Below are 15,637 nucleotides of genomic sequence, written 5' to 3'. Positions count from 1 at the left end.
CACACATTTATGGATTCACTCTCTCATTCCACATCTCTGTTCCATCCATTTCCATTCCCAGTGCAAAGTTGAAGGGCCAGTAAGTTAGGTTTCCTCCATCAGAGGACTGATAATGTCCATCTACAGCCAGCCCTCGGTATCCACGGACTTATCATCTGTGGATTTGAGCATTCACAGATAGCAAGCCAACACTGTCCCAAATGGTGGCATGTGAATGCAACCGCACCACCATTAGAGACAACAAGACTTCACCTGAAGCCCTGTTGTACCTAATGGCTGCACGGCCAATGCAAGTGCCACCACTGGGGACAATGGGGGCTGTGCCTACTTGTCCTTTCTTACATATATTCCAATTTCTTACATGTCCTTTCTTACATATATTCTTTTTTATTACCCATCCTTCAGCCAAAAAGCCTACCAACCAGAGCCGCTTACCCACAGTTAAAACTGACCTTTCCCTGACTGCCTGTTTTCATCTAAATACTTTCAATTACCAATTATCTCTCATGAAGAAATAGGCATAGCTCAAAACTAGGCATAACTCTTTTAAGGAAGACGTACTTGTTCTTACTGAGTGTCCATTAAGGAATGTCTCTCAACACCTGTTAATATTAGCATCCTACAACTGACCAACCTCACCATCCTCCATCAGTCTCAGTCCAAATGAAATAATAATAACAACAACAAAAACAACAATTGCTCCCCGACCAGCAAATACCATGCCTAACACTTCCCCAAAATTACTATTGGGTTTTGTTGGAAAACCTATAGGGTGAATCTTGTAGGAGTTCCCTAAAAGAACTTCTAAGCAGTATCAATGCAGAGAGACTCACCCAAGAATCACTTTGCAAATGTAATTCCTCCGGGTGAGGGGGGGGGGGAAACTATCCAAATGCACTGCAATCCCATGCAAGTTCAGCTAGAGAGGCCAGTGAATTTAACAGGGCTTGATCCCAAATCAGTGCACATAAATCTGCAGTCTTTATTTGTGCAGCAGAAGACTCCCATCAAGCAGTCAGCTCTGGTTAACTCAATTAGCTTGCCTTCCATGTTTCAAAGACTTAATCTGCTCAACTAGATATAGATAGCTGGCTAAGCTTTGCAAAAAACAGCAGGTGGCTTACCTGGAAAGGGCTCTGAAGACATGGGCAACTTACAACTTAAACCAGGGAAGGATATCTCAAAGATCACAGATGGATCAGAGGTGCAACACGTTGTTGTTGTTATTGTTCACTGACATCAAGTCAGCTTCGACTTACTGCAACATCATCAATAAGAGTCCGCTAGTCACACTGTTATCAACAGCCTTGCTAAAGCTTTGCAAACTCAGGGGAGACATGTCTTCCTGGAGACTATCCACCTTTCATGCAGTCTCCCTCTTTTCCTACTGCCTTCCACTTTATCAAGCACGGTCTTCTTTTCTAATGAGTTGTGTGGTTACACCTTGGCTATTCAGCCATGTCACCAGAACGGCTCCCTTACAAAAGACAAGCCAGCCGGTCATGCTCAGCATCTCTCTTTCCCTGTTTGGGGCTAGAGGACCACACAGTCCTTTCGGCACAAGTGAAAGCCAAACAGATCTGATGTGAAGAATCAAACCTCTACAATTCAGCAACATCTCTTGAGTGTTATCTTCACTTGCCCAAATTTATCAGTGATTCTCCCAAAGTTTTGAAAACTCACTGAAATGCCTTGTTGATAAGCTCTACTGCTTTATTATGAGAAAAGAGGCAGTTCCATCACAAAGGCAAAAAATGCCCATGATTAGTTAATGTCCAAGACATCAGGGCTGGCCATCAGGGTAAAGCACTGCTCATTGAGAAACACTGTGTTTGTGTGTGGCTAGACAGCTGAAGGACAATCCAGAGTCGGGTGTCTTCCCACAAAACTGGCTTGTTTCAACTAGACCATCTCTCTTGAAGTGTGACTCACCTCCGCCAGCCTGAGGTTGTGCCTCAACTGCTGACTTCAGAGTTTGGGACGTCAGGAAGAGAGTGAGTTTTCCCCTTGAAGACCAAGAGTACAGGTTTATTTGCTTGACATGCTCTTCTCTGCTGCTGTGATTTACAGTAGCTCATTTTTAAAAACATGCCAAAAGACAGGTCTAAAGAATATCAAGGCAGGTGGGCAGCGGGAGTCAGATACCCAGACTGTCCACTTGGGAACGTCCACAGAAACCTCAATATGGCTCCTAGTGTGAGCTCCAGGTGAGCTCCACAAGTGAGGGGCTACAGCCAAAAAAGCCCCAAGCTACCACACTGAGATCTGAAGGAGGGGCACAAGTTGATGAAAGAAAGATGTTTCATCAATTATTCAGTCCCCAAACCAATGCCAGATCTTAACCACCAGGACCTGCACTTGGAAACAAGCAGGAAACCCCAGCACTTCAGGCACTGATCTGCCAGGCAGTTCCAGGACAGTAGCTCTCAACCCTTGGCTATTCAGGTGTGGGAGACTTGATTTCCCAGAATCCCTGACCACTGGCCAAGGTATCTGAGACTTCTTCAAGCTGCTGGGGCTTCTGAGAGTTGAAGTCCAAGAAACTCTAAGGATCAACGTTTGATAACAGCTGCTCTAGGAGATTACAGCTAACAGGTTTCACGACCTATCAAAAGGCTGTCGTTCTTGGGCACACATCTTGGTATCATGAGCAGAGACAAGAGACCCATGTTCTGCCATCGTGAAAGCGGCACTGCTGACGAACACCCATTTGTGTGCCAAAGGGGATGTGAAGCTGCCTTCGCTCAAGCCAGACTCCTGCTCTAGCAGCCCAGTTTTACCCACTTTGACTGGCAACATCTCTCCAAGGCCTGTCTTTGCAGCCCTGTCCCTTCAGTCAAATGGGGAAAGGCATGAACTAAGACTCTTCTGATGGCAGAAGTCAATCACGGGAAGCTGGGGGGGGGGGGGGGAAATACAGGGATACAAGAAAAGCCTGTTCCACAAAGAGAATACTTTCTCCTTCGCAACCAGCAGGAGGCATAAACCAGGCATTAACACTTTAATTGGTATGATCAACTCTCACTGAGGCTTTCAGCCCTCTGACACAACACATCATCGTCTTTGGTGCTCTATCTGTTTTGGACTTCAATTCCCAGAAGCCCCAAACAACCTGGCCAGTGGAAAGGGATTCTGGGAGACACAGATCCTTAGCACATCACAATGTTATAGAGCTATATTCCCCTTTAACGGCCAGGGCAACCTTTCCCTGTGACCACTCGCCATGGTGCAGATGGCACACCTGGGAAAACCAGTGGCATCTTCCATGAGCCCATGAGGCCTCAAAGCAAGAAATTTTCAGTGGGGATGTGGCCACTCAGGTATTCCCATCCAAGTGCCTCTCTTCCCATTTTTTAAAAAAGTGGGATATTTAGGAGGGCTTTGTTAAAACAAAAAGGGCATCCCAAATAGGGAGTGGCTCCTGTTGGCTTTTCAACACCTGTTCATTCACTTCCATTCATGTTTTCAGAGACAACGAAGCCCAAAATGGATTGCTCTTTCCAGCAAGTAGTATTTCTCTCTGGGAGGAGCATGCACACCGGACCTCTGTTAGTGTTTGTTGAACTGCCCAAAACTGCAGAATGGGCTACAGAGTGTGTGGCCATCTGACTGCCTCGCCGCCACAGCCACCACCATCACAGATCGGCAGGTTTTAATAGTCTAAGGCGGAAAGGATGGCATGCCAAAGCATTTGCCCACGCATCCCTAGGGGCAGCGTGGGAAGAGAACCACACCTACAAAGTCTGGGGAAAGTCTTTTGGGTGTGTTACTGTGGAAACACGCTTACTCCCAGTTCAACTGTTAAGAGACAATCAGATATAGACATGGTGCCATATTTCTTTTTTCAGCTGATCTTCCACATATTACCCAGCAGAACAATCTGGACAGGACAGTAGTTTTCCTCAACTACTGATATTGACAGCAAGGGAGTCTTTCCTGCAAAAACCCATCTGGCCAGGCATTAATGGCTCACCATTTGATGCAAAATAGTCAAAGCTAGAGAAGGACCAAGAGATGGCTGACCAACCATTGCTTTAGACCAATGTTTCCCAAACTTTGGTTCTCCAGATATTTTGGATTTCAACTCCCAAAATACTTGATTGTTGGCCCTCATGGCCAGAAGTAGGAGGGGCCTGCCTACATAAATAACTTCCATATCATCTGAACTGAAAACAACATCCTAACAAAATGTAGGCCTATGACTAACATCACTATTTTTTCTACTTTATGATTTTTAACACCCTTGCCTGATGTAGAAGCCGGTGGGGCTTCAAAAGCTTGCAACATGTATACTGTACATTTTGGTTGGTGCAGTAATTGGTTGGCGCAATCGTAATTGTGGATTTTGGATGTTATAGTACTTTGCTATATGGCCAACATGGCTACCCCTGGATATGCTTTCTGTTGTTGGTGTGTTCCTTCAAGCACATAGACACATATCCCTTTTTTAAAAGAGATGAACACTCAACTTTGTTTCTCATCCCTGAACAGCTCTCTTGCGCTGCTTAATCCCAGACAGTGGTTGTTATTCCTGAACTACAACAGTATTCATTTCAAACCATAAGCCTATCTAAGCTTCCTGGAAGCCTCTCTGTGGAAATCTTCCAGCGAACTCTACTTTTGTTCCATGAAGCCAGGAAGGTAGCTGCAGCCCACAGCAAGCAGCTGTATCAGGTTCCATCTTTGGCCAAAACGTTTTACAGAGCCACTCTCTTTCCAAATGGCAAGCCTTCAAGCAGCATACTTGGAGCTCAAGAGAGCTCATGTGTTGGGAACAGGTTGTCAAGATCCAGTTTCCGAGCTTCTGGCATCCAGGTCTGTTGTGGAGCATCATCAACATCCTACCTGGACAGGTGAGACCATGATGGCCAGAAAGGTTCCAGGGTTATTTCTGCAGCTGCAGGATGAAGCAAAGGCCTAGAGTTTATTTAAGAACTACATGGTACCTTGATGCCAATGGCTTTGGGTTCCTGCCACCAAATCCAGGCATTGAAAATGCAGAGGAGACTGCAGGTTCAGCACCAGGACAGCTGAACTTCCTGTGGGTAAACAAAATGCATAATCTGGGATTATGCTTTCATGAGATAATAAACTAGTGCAATTGAGGGCATTCCTCTTGAGACATGAAGAACCTAAAAAGAGGACAAAAAGGGTGGCAGTACCTGCCCAGAGGGCCAAGTGAAAGATCCACTGCGCAAAAGTAACAGAGACAACTGTCGTCATTCAGCAGGCTTTACATTATATATATATATATATATATATATATACATATATATATATATATATATACACGTATCTATCAGACCCTAAAAATCCATTCCATTCTGTCATCCTACCAGTTACGACAGCCACCCTCTCCAGGGTGCCCTCCCCGTGTTTCTGACTTGAACTCCTAAACAGCCAATAGTCAGGAATCCTGAGAGCTATAGTCCAAGATATGCCTATTTGGCAAGAAGAAGAAGAAGAAGAAGGAGGAGGAGGAGGAGGAGGAGGAGGAGGAGGAGGAGAAAACACTTGACTCATCATAGTGATGAAGTGACCTGTGGTAAAATCTCCCTTGTTACAGTCATTGAAACAGGGACTGCATGTCCACACATCCTGGATCCTGTAAGGTCTTCCTGGTCAGTAAGGGGACAGATTATTTCTGAGATATCTTCCAATTCTGTCCTTGTGTAAAACAGAACCTTTCCTATGGAAGGAAGAGATTAGTCACTAACTCTGATCATTCTGATTAATTCATGACTATCCCAATCTTGGGGGTGAACTTCAAGAGGAGAGATACCATGAGCCACTGAAGCAGCTGCAGCATCCTTCTTGGCTCCTCCTGCAGAAACACTGCACACCAAGCCTCCGGCCACCCTCAACATAACAGACCCAGAAAGCAAGAACTGCCTTGCAGAAGAGCATTCTGTGGCTTTTACTAATAATCTTGGAAAGAGAAAGACATGCTCTCCTGGCAAAGTGCCTGTTCCCAAATTCAAGAAGGGAATACATTTGGAAATGAGAGCTTTTTAAAGAAGTTGCAAGAGGTGGTGGTGAGGAACCAATCATATATCTGCCAGATCTTCCATACAAGTACCCCATACAGTCTGGGCTTACTTCCCAACACTGGAGCCTGGCTGGGGAAAAGATGTAGCAGCAACCAGAAGAGGATCTGATGGGGGAAATTAAGCAACCCATCAGCCACAACAAGAACAATATATGAGACACAACCCAAGGTAGGGAACCCTGCATGTGTGATTCATCATGGGCTTCTCCTTCCTCACATCAGAAGCTTCTCAACTTGACCGGAGTCTTAAATCTCCCACTACTGTGCAAAGCTGAGCCCTCTCTGCCTCTTCCAAGGCAATACTGTACTGCAGAGCAACCGACTTGCTTGCCTCTGCCTCTATTCACGCCAGAGGTTTACAAGGAAAGCTTTCAAATGCTGGCAGGGTACTTATGGACTCAGCATTATTGGGCTGGCTCTACTGGTTTATCCTCTCCGTGCAGCTGAAGCACAAAAATCTACCGGGTGGGATTTTGTAAGAACAGAGGGCTCCTCTGGGCACCCAGCCGTTATCACGAGGGCTGCTCCATCTCACGTGCCCAGGCAAGGAGAGTTTTGTGCTGATTTCACAACCACTCTGGAATGGCCCATGACATCCCACAGCTGGTCAGGACACAATCTCCATTTATCCTGACCCCATTCATCTTCTAGGAGCCCAGGTCACAAGGCCTGATAGCCTCAACTAAGATGTTTTCTCTCCCAAGCTGATTTAAATTCCCTTCCCTCCCAGAGCTCCTTTGGAACAAAACTCAGCTAAGCACAGTCCTTGGCATATTACCCAGCTATGCTTGCTTGGGCAGGTAACTAATTCCACAACAGCTCCACTGCGTGAGTAAGACAGCTTTGGTGCCAGCAGCATGGACTTTAGCTGTCAACTGAAGGAACAAACAAGCACCTCCATGGTCACAAAGCCAGACATACAAGTTCTAGTGCTGTCTACTGGGGGAGTGAATGAAGCACTCTCCATTCTATTTATTTATTTATCTATCTATCTATCTAAATATATGAATTTCATATGAAGCCGCCAGGACTAATTCAAGGGGGGGGGGGACTTTCTGCAGTATGGCAGACAGGTATGCTGGGAAAGATGGAGGGAAGTAGAAAGAGAGGAAGGCCACATGCTAGATGAATGGACTCTATTAGGGAGGCACGGGTATGAATTTGCAGGACCAAAGGAGAGCAGTGGAGGAAAGGGAGTCTTGGAAATGTCTCACCCACAGGATTGCCATGGGTCAAAATCAACTCAAAGTCAGTTAACAACAACAACAACAACAACAACAACAACAAGTAATGATTCAGCAGGATTTTGAAGCAGGGGCTACCTCTCCCCACTCACATTCACAAACTAGGAGCAATTTCCATAGCAGGGATCATCACAGTACTAGTTGTGTAGCAACTGGATGCTCACTCTTTCTGACACTCACAAGCAGACCACCCCCCTAAAAGTACTAACTAAACAGTAAAAGCCAGCATGGCGTAGTGGTCTGAATGTTGGACTAGGACTCCAGGAGACCCGGGTTTGAATCTGTTCTCAGCCGTGGAAACCCATTGGAGGATCTAGGGCAAGACACGCTCCACCAGCCTCACAGGACAACAGTAATAGCAAGCCTCTGAATATATCTTGACCAAAACAAAAAACAACCCCAGCAGAGGGTCACCTTAAGGCAGAGTCAGCTTGAAGGAACATAGCAACAGCAAGCTGCAATAAAAGAGTTTAGCTCCCTGCCAGTCAAAGAGCAACACAAATCCATTAAAGATTAAAAACCTGAGCAAACAAAAAGCTTTTAGCCTGGTTCCTAAAACCCAGTGCCAGCAAATCAACATGTGGACAATTATTCTGGTTTCAAAACCTCTTCTCCAGAAGTGGCAGCTGTAAACCTTGTCAAACATTGCTCTCCCCACATCACGAACCCTAGAGGTCCAGGGGTTTGGGGGTAATTCCACTTTGCCCACCCATGCTCTTAAGTCTGAACATTTACCCTCTTTAAAGACATTTTCCACCAGGTGGGAGAAGCCCTCCAGCGGCAAAAACCATTCAGAAGGATCCAGGGTGGTATATTTCCCCAAGAGATATCCAAGGGCTAATGTTGTGTCTCCTCACATTTAAGACAGCACTCATCAAGAACAACACCGCTGTCACTGCTTGAGAGAGAGGACAATACAAAACAACAAGAAGGGCTTAGAAACCATTTTACTTTGCAACCACTTGAGATGCATTGTTATCAGGGATCCACTTCTGTAGGAAAGTAGGGTTTAGAAATTTGTCAAATAAACCAATGAAATGTAAATGTATAATTGAACTGAATACACTGTTGCTGTTTTAATTTTGCAGTTGTTTTAGCTTTGCTGCAATGATTTTTTTCCAGTGGAGTCTTGGATGTCGTTCATGGGTTAAGACAGTGACTGTGTTATAAAAATCATGAGGATAACAAACACCAACAAGGGTTTTACAACTTTAGAAAAAGTGTGCCATAAACGGCAGCATGCCCTGGCCAACGGCCAAGCAAAATATGACAGAGTAGTCCAGACTGGTGCAAAGGGCTTCGCTACCAGTCACAAGGTTGATCTAAGTTACAAACAATGGGAAAAGAAGATCTCTAACACTTGCTGTTAGGACAGAGACACCCAGCTTTCAGTAAAAACACAAGGAGGGCACCACACGGACCAGAACATGTTTGAATTCTTTGTGAGTCCCAAATCCATGTAATTCTCATGACATCGGGTGCAGCAACTTTCGAAAGGCAGAGCCTCTGCCTCTCAAGACTGGTGACAATGCTAACAAATAAAATCTTCTTGGTTACAGAGGGAGGGATTACCCCCTGATTATGTCAGAAATCTGCTCCAAAGAAACTTGTTTTAGAAGACTTAGTAAAGGTCAGCCATCTTTAGAACCAGTGACTCATAACTACGCAGAAGCCCCCCCCCCCCCCCATGCTGCCAGGGAAAGGGAGGGATAGTGGCACTGACAGCGCCGGGTTTCTCCAGATCCTTTCCTGGTCAGTCTTTCAGGCCAGGCCCCAGAACCTGCAATCCAGTTCACAAGGAGGGTCCCTGGGGGCCTTAAAAGCCCAGGTGACCCAAGGGATATTGGTCCAAAGAGCATTGCGTCAGAGATACATGGAGCTTGAGAACAAGTTTCATTTTCATGTCAGCTGCAAGCTGGTGCAATGCGGAAGGGAAAAAGTAAGGGCAACGAGGGCAAATGCCCTCTCCCCAGGCCCCAAGCCAACTTGAAGAGACACAGAAGTTGTGGGTCTCTATTTGTCTCCTAGAGGCATTTTCCTATGGCAGTAGTGACTCACCATGGGCCAAATCAGACCTTTGGCATCTTAAGTGCCTCCAAGCTGATTCTGATTTATATCTCCCGTGAGGAGGCTTATCAGTCCTTCCTCAGCATAACCCACCTGATCTTGTAAGCCAACCAGGGTCAGTCCTGGTTGGATGGGGGAACACCAACGAATATGCCAGGTGCTGTAGGCTCTATTTCAGAGGAAGGAACTGGCAAAACCACTTCGGAGGACTCCTTGCCTAAGAAAAGCCTGTGAAATTCATGAGGTCACCATAAATTGTCAAGTACATGCATGCAACACAAACACACAAGGTTGAAAGAGTGCACCTTGCCCAAAATCATGGAGAGTTTCCATGGATGAGTGGAGGACCCTTAGTCCAATACTCCAACCACACTTGTTCCAGGCAGCTGGTGTGTAAGATTCAAGAGCCATTTGCACCTTCCCCCACAACCGCCTGTGTCTTCAGGGAACCTCCATGTATAAGCATACATGCACAGTCTGCCCAATTACCATTTCCCTTTCCAAAGGGCTACAACATAAGCAATGAGGAACATGCTGCCCACAAAGCAAGCCAACTGTGTTCTTCGCTTGGACCTTTCCCACACAGTTTCTGGCAGAAGAAAGGCATTAGGAGGTGTTACTTGTCCAAGAAGTGGAACAGGAAGATTTACCTGACCTGTCAAGTAAAATGTTCATCGCCTCCTGGACACCCGATAATGGAAATAAATCATTCAAAGACACAGCTGTGTTTCTCTGAATCAATATGCAAAGGGAACTTCTTGGACCATTGGGACTGAGAGAAAGAAAGAAGCTGATGGCATAAGCTTTCATAGACTTTAGTCTACTTTCCCAGACATACGTAGACTTACAGTAAGTTTACAAAAGATTATGCTACCAATGTATTTCTTACTCTCAGTTGGTCTCAAACATGCTACAGGAATAAATCATTAGCAGTTTAACGGCAAGATTTGACCTACCCCTTAGTCCCAAGGTGGCTCCAGATGGAGGCTTCTCAGCTGTGGCTATCAAAAGACACTGGCCAGCTATTTTATCTCTCTCTTCTTACTAGTCCTCTTATGGTAAGTGGGGAAAAGACAGAAGAAATAGTGAGAACACACAGAGGGGTACCTATGAAAGACAGCAGTGTCTAGATTCCTATGGGAGGGCTACTGCGTAACATACACTTTACCTGGAAGCATCCAAAGGAAGCAGTATCTGATAAGAGTTTAGGCTTAGGGAACAGACTTGAGTTTATCAACCCACCTTTCAATTTTTTTCCAGCTCTCAAAAACAGAAGTTTTAATACACAACCTATTCAACAGAACTAAACTGGATGTGCTGAACATTTTCAGTCCTTTTGCCAATACCAACGTGGTTTTTTGTAATAAGTTAAAGAGTTATTCAGAGCCCAGATAGGATAGTTAATAGCCAGATGTATTTAATGCACCTTCTAACTCTAAAGAGTGTCCAGGGAATCACAGAGTGAATGTGCTGGCAACAGCCCTCTGCCTCCTTTACACATCCCTCTTAAGCCGCCTTCTAGCAGAGCTCCAACCCCAAACGTTTCAGGATTCTTTGAGAAACCACAAGGCCCAGGAGTGCAGCTACAGCAGGTGTCTTCCCAATAGATGTCAAAGTCATAATTCACAAGACTCAATATTGAAAGCTAGAAGGGTAAGGAGCAAGAGGAAGAGCCAACCGCTGAGTTTACCGGGTGTAATACTTTTGCTTGGCAAGCAAACAGACAGACGGCAAGATGGTTAGCAATCGGAAACCAACTGGGAGCCCAGATAAAACCAAAATTCTGTCACGATCAGATAGCAGCTCTTACCTGGTGTCCATGCCCTTCATTGACCTCCCCTTGCCATGTAAGAGCAACATCTGAAAGCCTAGAAAAGGATGCCAACAGATTGTCTTCACACATTTGCCATCTAAGCAACAGGCCGACTCACAGGTGTGCTAGAGCCATGGTTAGTAAATGTTCCCAAACACAGACTTTCCCCACATGCCAAGTAAGACCTTCTGGGGATTCCTCTAAAGCAGTGGTTCCCAAAGTCTTATCTTCCAGGTGTTTTGGACTTCAGCTCCCAGGAGCCTCATCTATCTTGCCAATGGTCTGGGATTCTGGGAGCTGACATTCAAAACAGATGGAAGGCCAAAATTTGGGAACTACTGCTCTAAAGAGTAGACTGCTCTCTCTGGATCACTACCACCAAGAATGGTCTGTGAGTGCAGATGGATGTGTTTTCCTAGTATGGCTCCATGCAAAGGGGAGGCAGGTGGCTGCCCTGCCAGAGCACTTTGCTTGACAGGCAGAAGTTCTGTCAGGCAGGAAGCCACATTTATCAGCAGCAGCAGCAGCAGCCACCAAATGTGAAGAGTCAGCAGGAAAAGAGTTTCACTTTTATAGCTGAATTATTAGTAGAGAAGAGCCTGGGAAGGCTGTGGGAAGGGGGTGCCCTCAAACGGTCAACGTATGGCATGCTAGCCATTTTCTGCTTCAGCTTACAATTGGGTGGGAAGAGCCACACAATACACAACCCACTTCCCAGGCTGATGAGGCACACACTTTGTCAGGAAAAGGCTGCTCAATCAATGACACCTTCATGTTGTGGGGGCTGCCTTCAGCATATGGCTGGCCATAAGTAGTCCTTGCACATCCAGCCTCCAGAAGGAGAAGGAAAGAAAGCCAGGAATTAACCACAGAGGCTGTTTCAATAGAAACATCCCAGAGAGAACAGCCGAAGGCAGACAGACACAGGAAGAGCCCCAACAGAGCAGACCAAAGCCTTGTCTACCCGCTACCCTGCTTCCCAGGGGCCAGCCATGAACCTCTGAGAAGCCCACAAAGAAGAAAATGTGGGAAGGACCGCATGCTCCCTTCTCAGGCCCTCCTTCCCCTTCTCTGCAAGCAGCACTGAGAGGCATGTAGCTTCTGTTCAGGCAGGCAATATACAGGCATCATGACCAGCAACCTAAGCACCTCTGAGGAGCAACACCCTGGCATATGTGCAAAATGTGCTCTCCCTGGGCACAGAATACTATCTCATGCACAAGGACATATACACAGCATTATCTTGAGTAAATAGGAATGCTCCTCACACGTCTCCACCTCCCAAATTAATTCATTGCACTTATTTATTGCCTCACAACCCACCAGGGTCTCCGAGGTGAGACACAAAGCCCCAAAGTGCTTCTCCCAGCCGCACTGCAGGCACATACCACACCATATTTCCATAATCTATCCATACGCACGCACGCGCACACCCCTTCCGCCTGTGCACAACCCACCTGGTTAAGCATGCAGTGAACTCTCAGTGATGGCGCAAGGCCACCCAAAAGATCCCTATGCAAGAGCCGGAAAGAGCAGGGCTGTAAAGCATTTTCCCTCCTCCTCCTCCTCGTGCAACATCAGACTGTATCCCAGAAGAACGAGGTGAAAGGATACCGGAAACAGAAAGGGACACAAGCAGCAAGAGATCCTGCAGGTTGCTCACCCAGGGAAGCGAGATGTGCTCCTGCCTAGCTGATTGTCGCATCCTTACCATACTCCATAAAAGTTGCAGCCATACGCATGGCAGCATTTGTGTTACGGCTGAAATCATACGTCCTGCAAACCGTGCTCTCCTGCCCAGGTGCCCCAATCATTCAGCAGACAAATTCTGGTCTGAGTCACTGAGTCCTCCAGGGGCCCAATACAGGTGAGGATGTTTGTAAAACCTGGAGGTCATTTGGTCATCAAGCCTGGCGGGGGGCAGGGGGGAGCACAGCCACTTTGGCCTCCTGGCTCCTCTTTGACCTGTCCCTATTTCTGCAGGTCACTACAAGAACTTGCAAGCTAAGAACTACCACCAGAGCTTGCTTTTAGCCTTTCTGATCACTTTTTCCTTTTATGTGAGATGGTCTGATGTCTGATGACAGATTTTTGTAAGCCACTTTGGGAGACTTCAAATATATAATCAAACAAGCCTCCAGTGCAGTCCGATCACCTTGGTTCTCAGCTACTATGAGAAATGCAAGCTGCATCAAGGCCCTTGCTTGCCATGTCTGTTCCTATGGTTGAATTTTAAGATAAGGCCCAGATGAGATTCCTGCCAACAAACACTGACCAGCCTTTGAGAGGAGAGGTGGGGGTCTGACTTTCCCCACATCATATTTCTCCCCCATTTCAGTCCTAGTCCCTCCCTCAACCCTCCAGGCTTTCTGGTGGACTTTGTCAACAATCCTGCATTTGTTCTGAGGCTTGTTTGCAGCCAGCTAGCCAGCCATCTCTGAATCACTGCAGTGACCGCCTCCAGTCAAGATCACAGAAAAACACCAGGAGTGAGTGGAGAGACCCTGCATAAACAGGCATCTGCTGATCATGTCCTTTGCTGCTTGTCAGAGACAAAGGATGAGCTCAGAAAAAACAAGAACTCTGGAGGAAAATGCTTCGAGAGGCACAAGGAGAAACCCCGCCTGCTCTTTGCGTCTGTGCTTCTTCCCCCGTCTCCCCAACCCACACGTGTTTTGAGAAGAGCAGTCAGATGTTTGGCCTTCAGGAATTCACTTTGAACTCTGGACTAAGTTACAAATACAGGTCAGACTAAATATTCTCAGAATGTACCTTTCTCAGAGGCCCAGTTTAGAGGGAGCAACAATTATCCATCAGCTCCAACAGGAGGGAGGATCCATGGGTTAGACAGGTTTTCCAGATTCACATGCACCCACTTCCTTGATGCCAACAGCTACTAATTCCTTTCCGAAACCAAGAACGGTACTGACCATAACAGACCAGGGAGGAAAGAAGAATGGCTTTATACAATTGCAGCTTTGGAATGCAGAAAGATCTGGCTGCCACTAAGTCAAGAATCTCCCATGATACGAACCACTTCAAACCACAAGGGATGCCAGGGCAGCTGCAGGGAGAACAGCTCTTTTAGTTGCAGGTTCTTCCAACCACCACAGCAGAAAGGCTGCCATTCCCATCCCAAGTGCCTTCAATTCATGAACATCATGACAAGTAGCTTGCCTTGCCCTGCTTTCCACAGCCTTCAGATTCAACCATCCTCAAAGCTTAACTCAGAATGACTGGAAATACGAATTTTCCCATAATGAAGAGGCAGACTGCTCCGTTTCCTGCTCAGGGGGAAATAGCTTTCATCGGTTGAATCCGGCAAGCTCTCTAAAGAGCTAAAATAGCGACCAAGTTTTCTATGTGATTGGACTGTAGCGCTGGTGGCTCTGGCACAACATGCCCTGCCTGAGGCTGCCTCTGTCCTTCTTAAACTTCCCTGGGGCTCTTTGACCCGACCCAGGTCCTGCGCTGGACAGAAGCAAACTGTCTACACAAACAGAGAAGGAAATGGACCTGGCAGCTCTGCTGGACCAGCCTCAGGCACTGACCTAAGGCTTCATTCAAGTTTCTGCAGAAAACACCGCATAGCTGCCAGTGGATGGAGGCAAGGGAAAAGCAAGAGTGCCAGAGAATGGAAGCAGCCCTTCTCACCTGACACACTCCCAACAATGAGAGAATTCCTAGTGACGCACATGCGGCTTAGTCAGAACCATAGCCAAGCTTTTATCAACATGAGATGCTTCTGCTCTACATATTCCTGGTGTCTCAGAGAACATCCTCCATCCAAACCTCTGGGAAGGAATGGCCACCTCCAAAAGCATTCTGGGCCATATCCAGAAACACGCAGGTCCTACTTATCTGTCTGAGTCCTCTGATCTTCTTGATGAGATTAGATTAGCTGGAAAGTGGGATAAATGACAGATGTTCTGATTATTTTCCCTTGATATTAACCATGACAGTTCAGCTTCTCCCCTCAGAACAACCTATCTCCATGCCTTCACAACTCAGGGGTTTTAGTGGGCTTGGGCCAAAGCATTTTGTCCATCTCCCATCAGTCACAAATGGACACCTTTTGTGGAAGCAGGACATACCTTTTTGCACACAGAAAGCCAACAGGCTGCTTTAAAACTGTGCCCAGGAATATGGAGAAGAGAAAAAGAGGGGAGCATCTTACACTGACAAAAGGTTCACAGGGCCAGTGGTTGAGGTAAAAGGTTCACAGGGCAAACGGTCTGAGAGGACCCCTGCCACCAGCCCAGATTCACATTAGGGGAAGTGGGGAGCATGAGGCACCTGGGTCCTGTGCCCACCGAAGAGAAGATTGTTCCCTGCCCCAAGCAGTGCCCTGCCTAAAATGTATCCTCTTCACTTTAGCTTGTCATGACCCAAAGATCCAAGGCACAACTTCAAAGACTGGAGTTCTGGAGTCTATCCCTTTCTTGGGCAAAAGACTCAGCAGAT

The 15,637-nt window shown here is 46.6% G+C and overlaps 1 protein-coding gene across 5 annotated transcripts in view; it reads right to left on the bottom strand.

Moving 5' to 3' along the window:
- SIK3 (SIK family kinase 3) overlaps nucleotides 1-15,637 on the bottom strand; it is a 67,041-nt gene that overhangs the window by 49,987 nt on the left and 1,417 nt on the right. The gene's annotated exons all lie outside the window — the stretch shown is intronic.

This window comes from Sceloporus occidentalis, unplaced genomic scaffold, assembly GCF_023333645.1.
Source record: "Sceloporus occidentalis isolate IW3139 unplaced genomic scaffold, rSceOcc1.0.p SCAF_9, whole genome shotgun sequence".
NCBI lineage: Eukaryota > Metazoa > Chordata > Lepidosauria > Squamata > Phrynosomatidae > Sceloporus > Sceloporus occidentalis.
The sequence above is the reverse complement of the archived record's forward strand: the minus strand, read 5'-3'. Positions and strand labels throughout refer to the sequence as shown.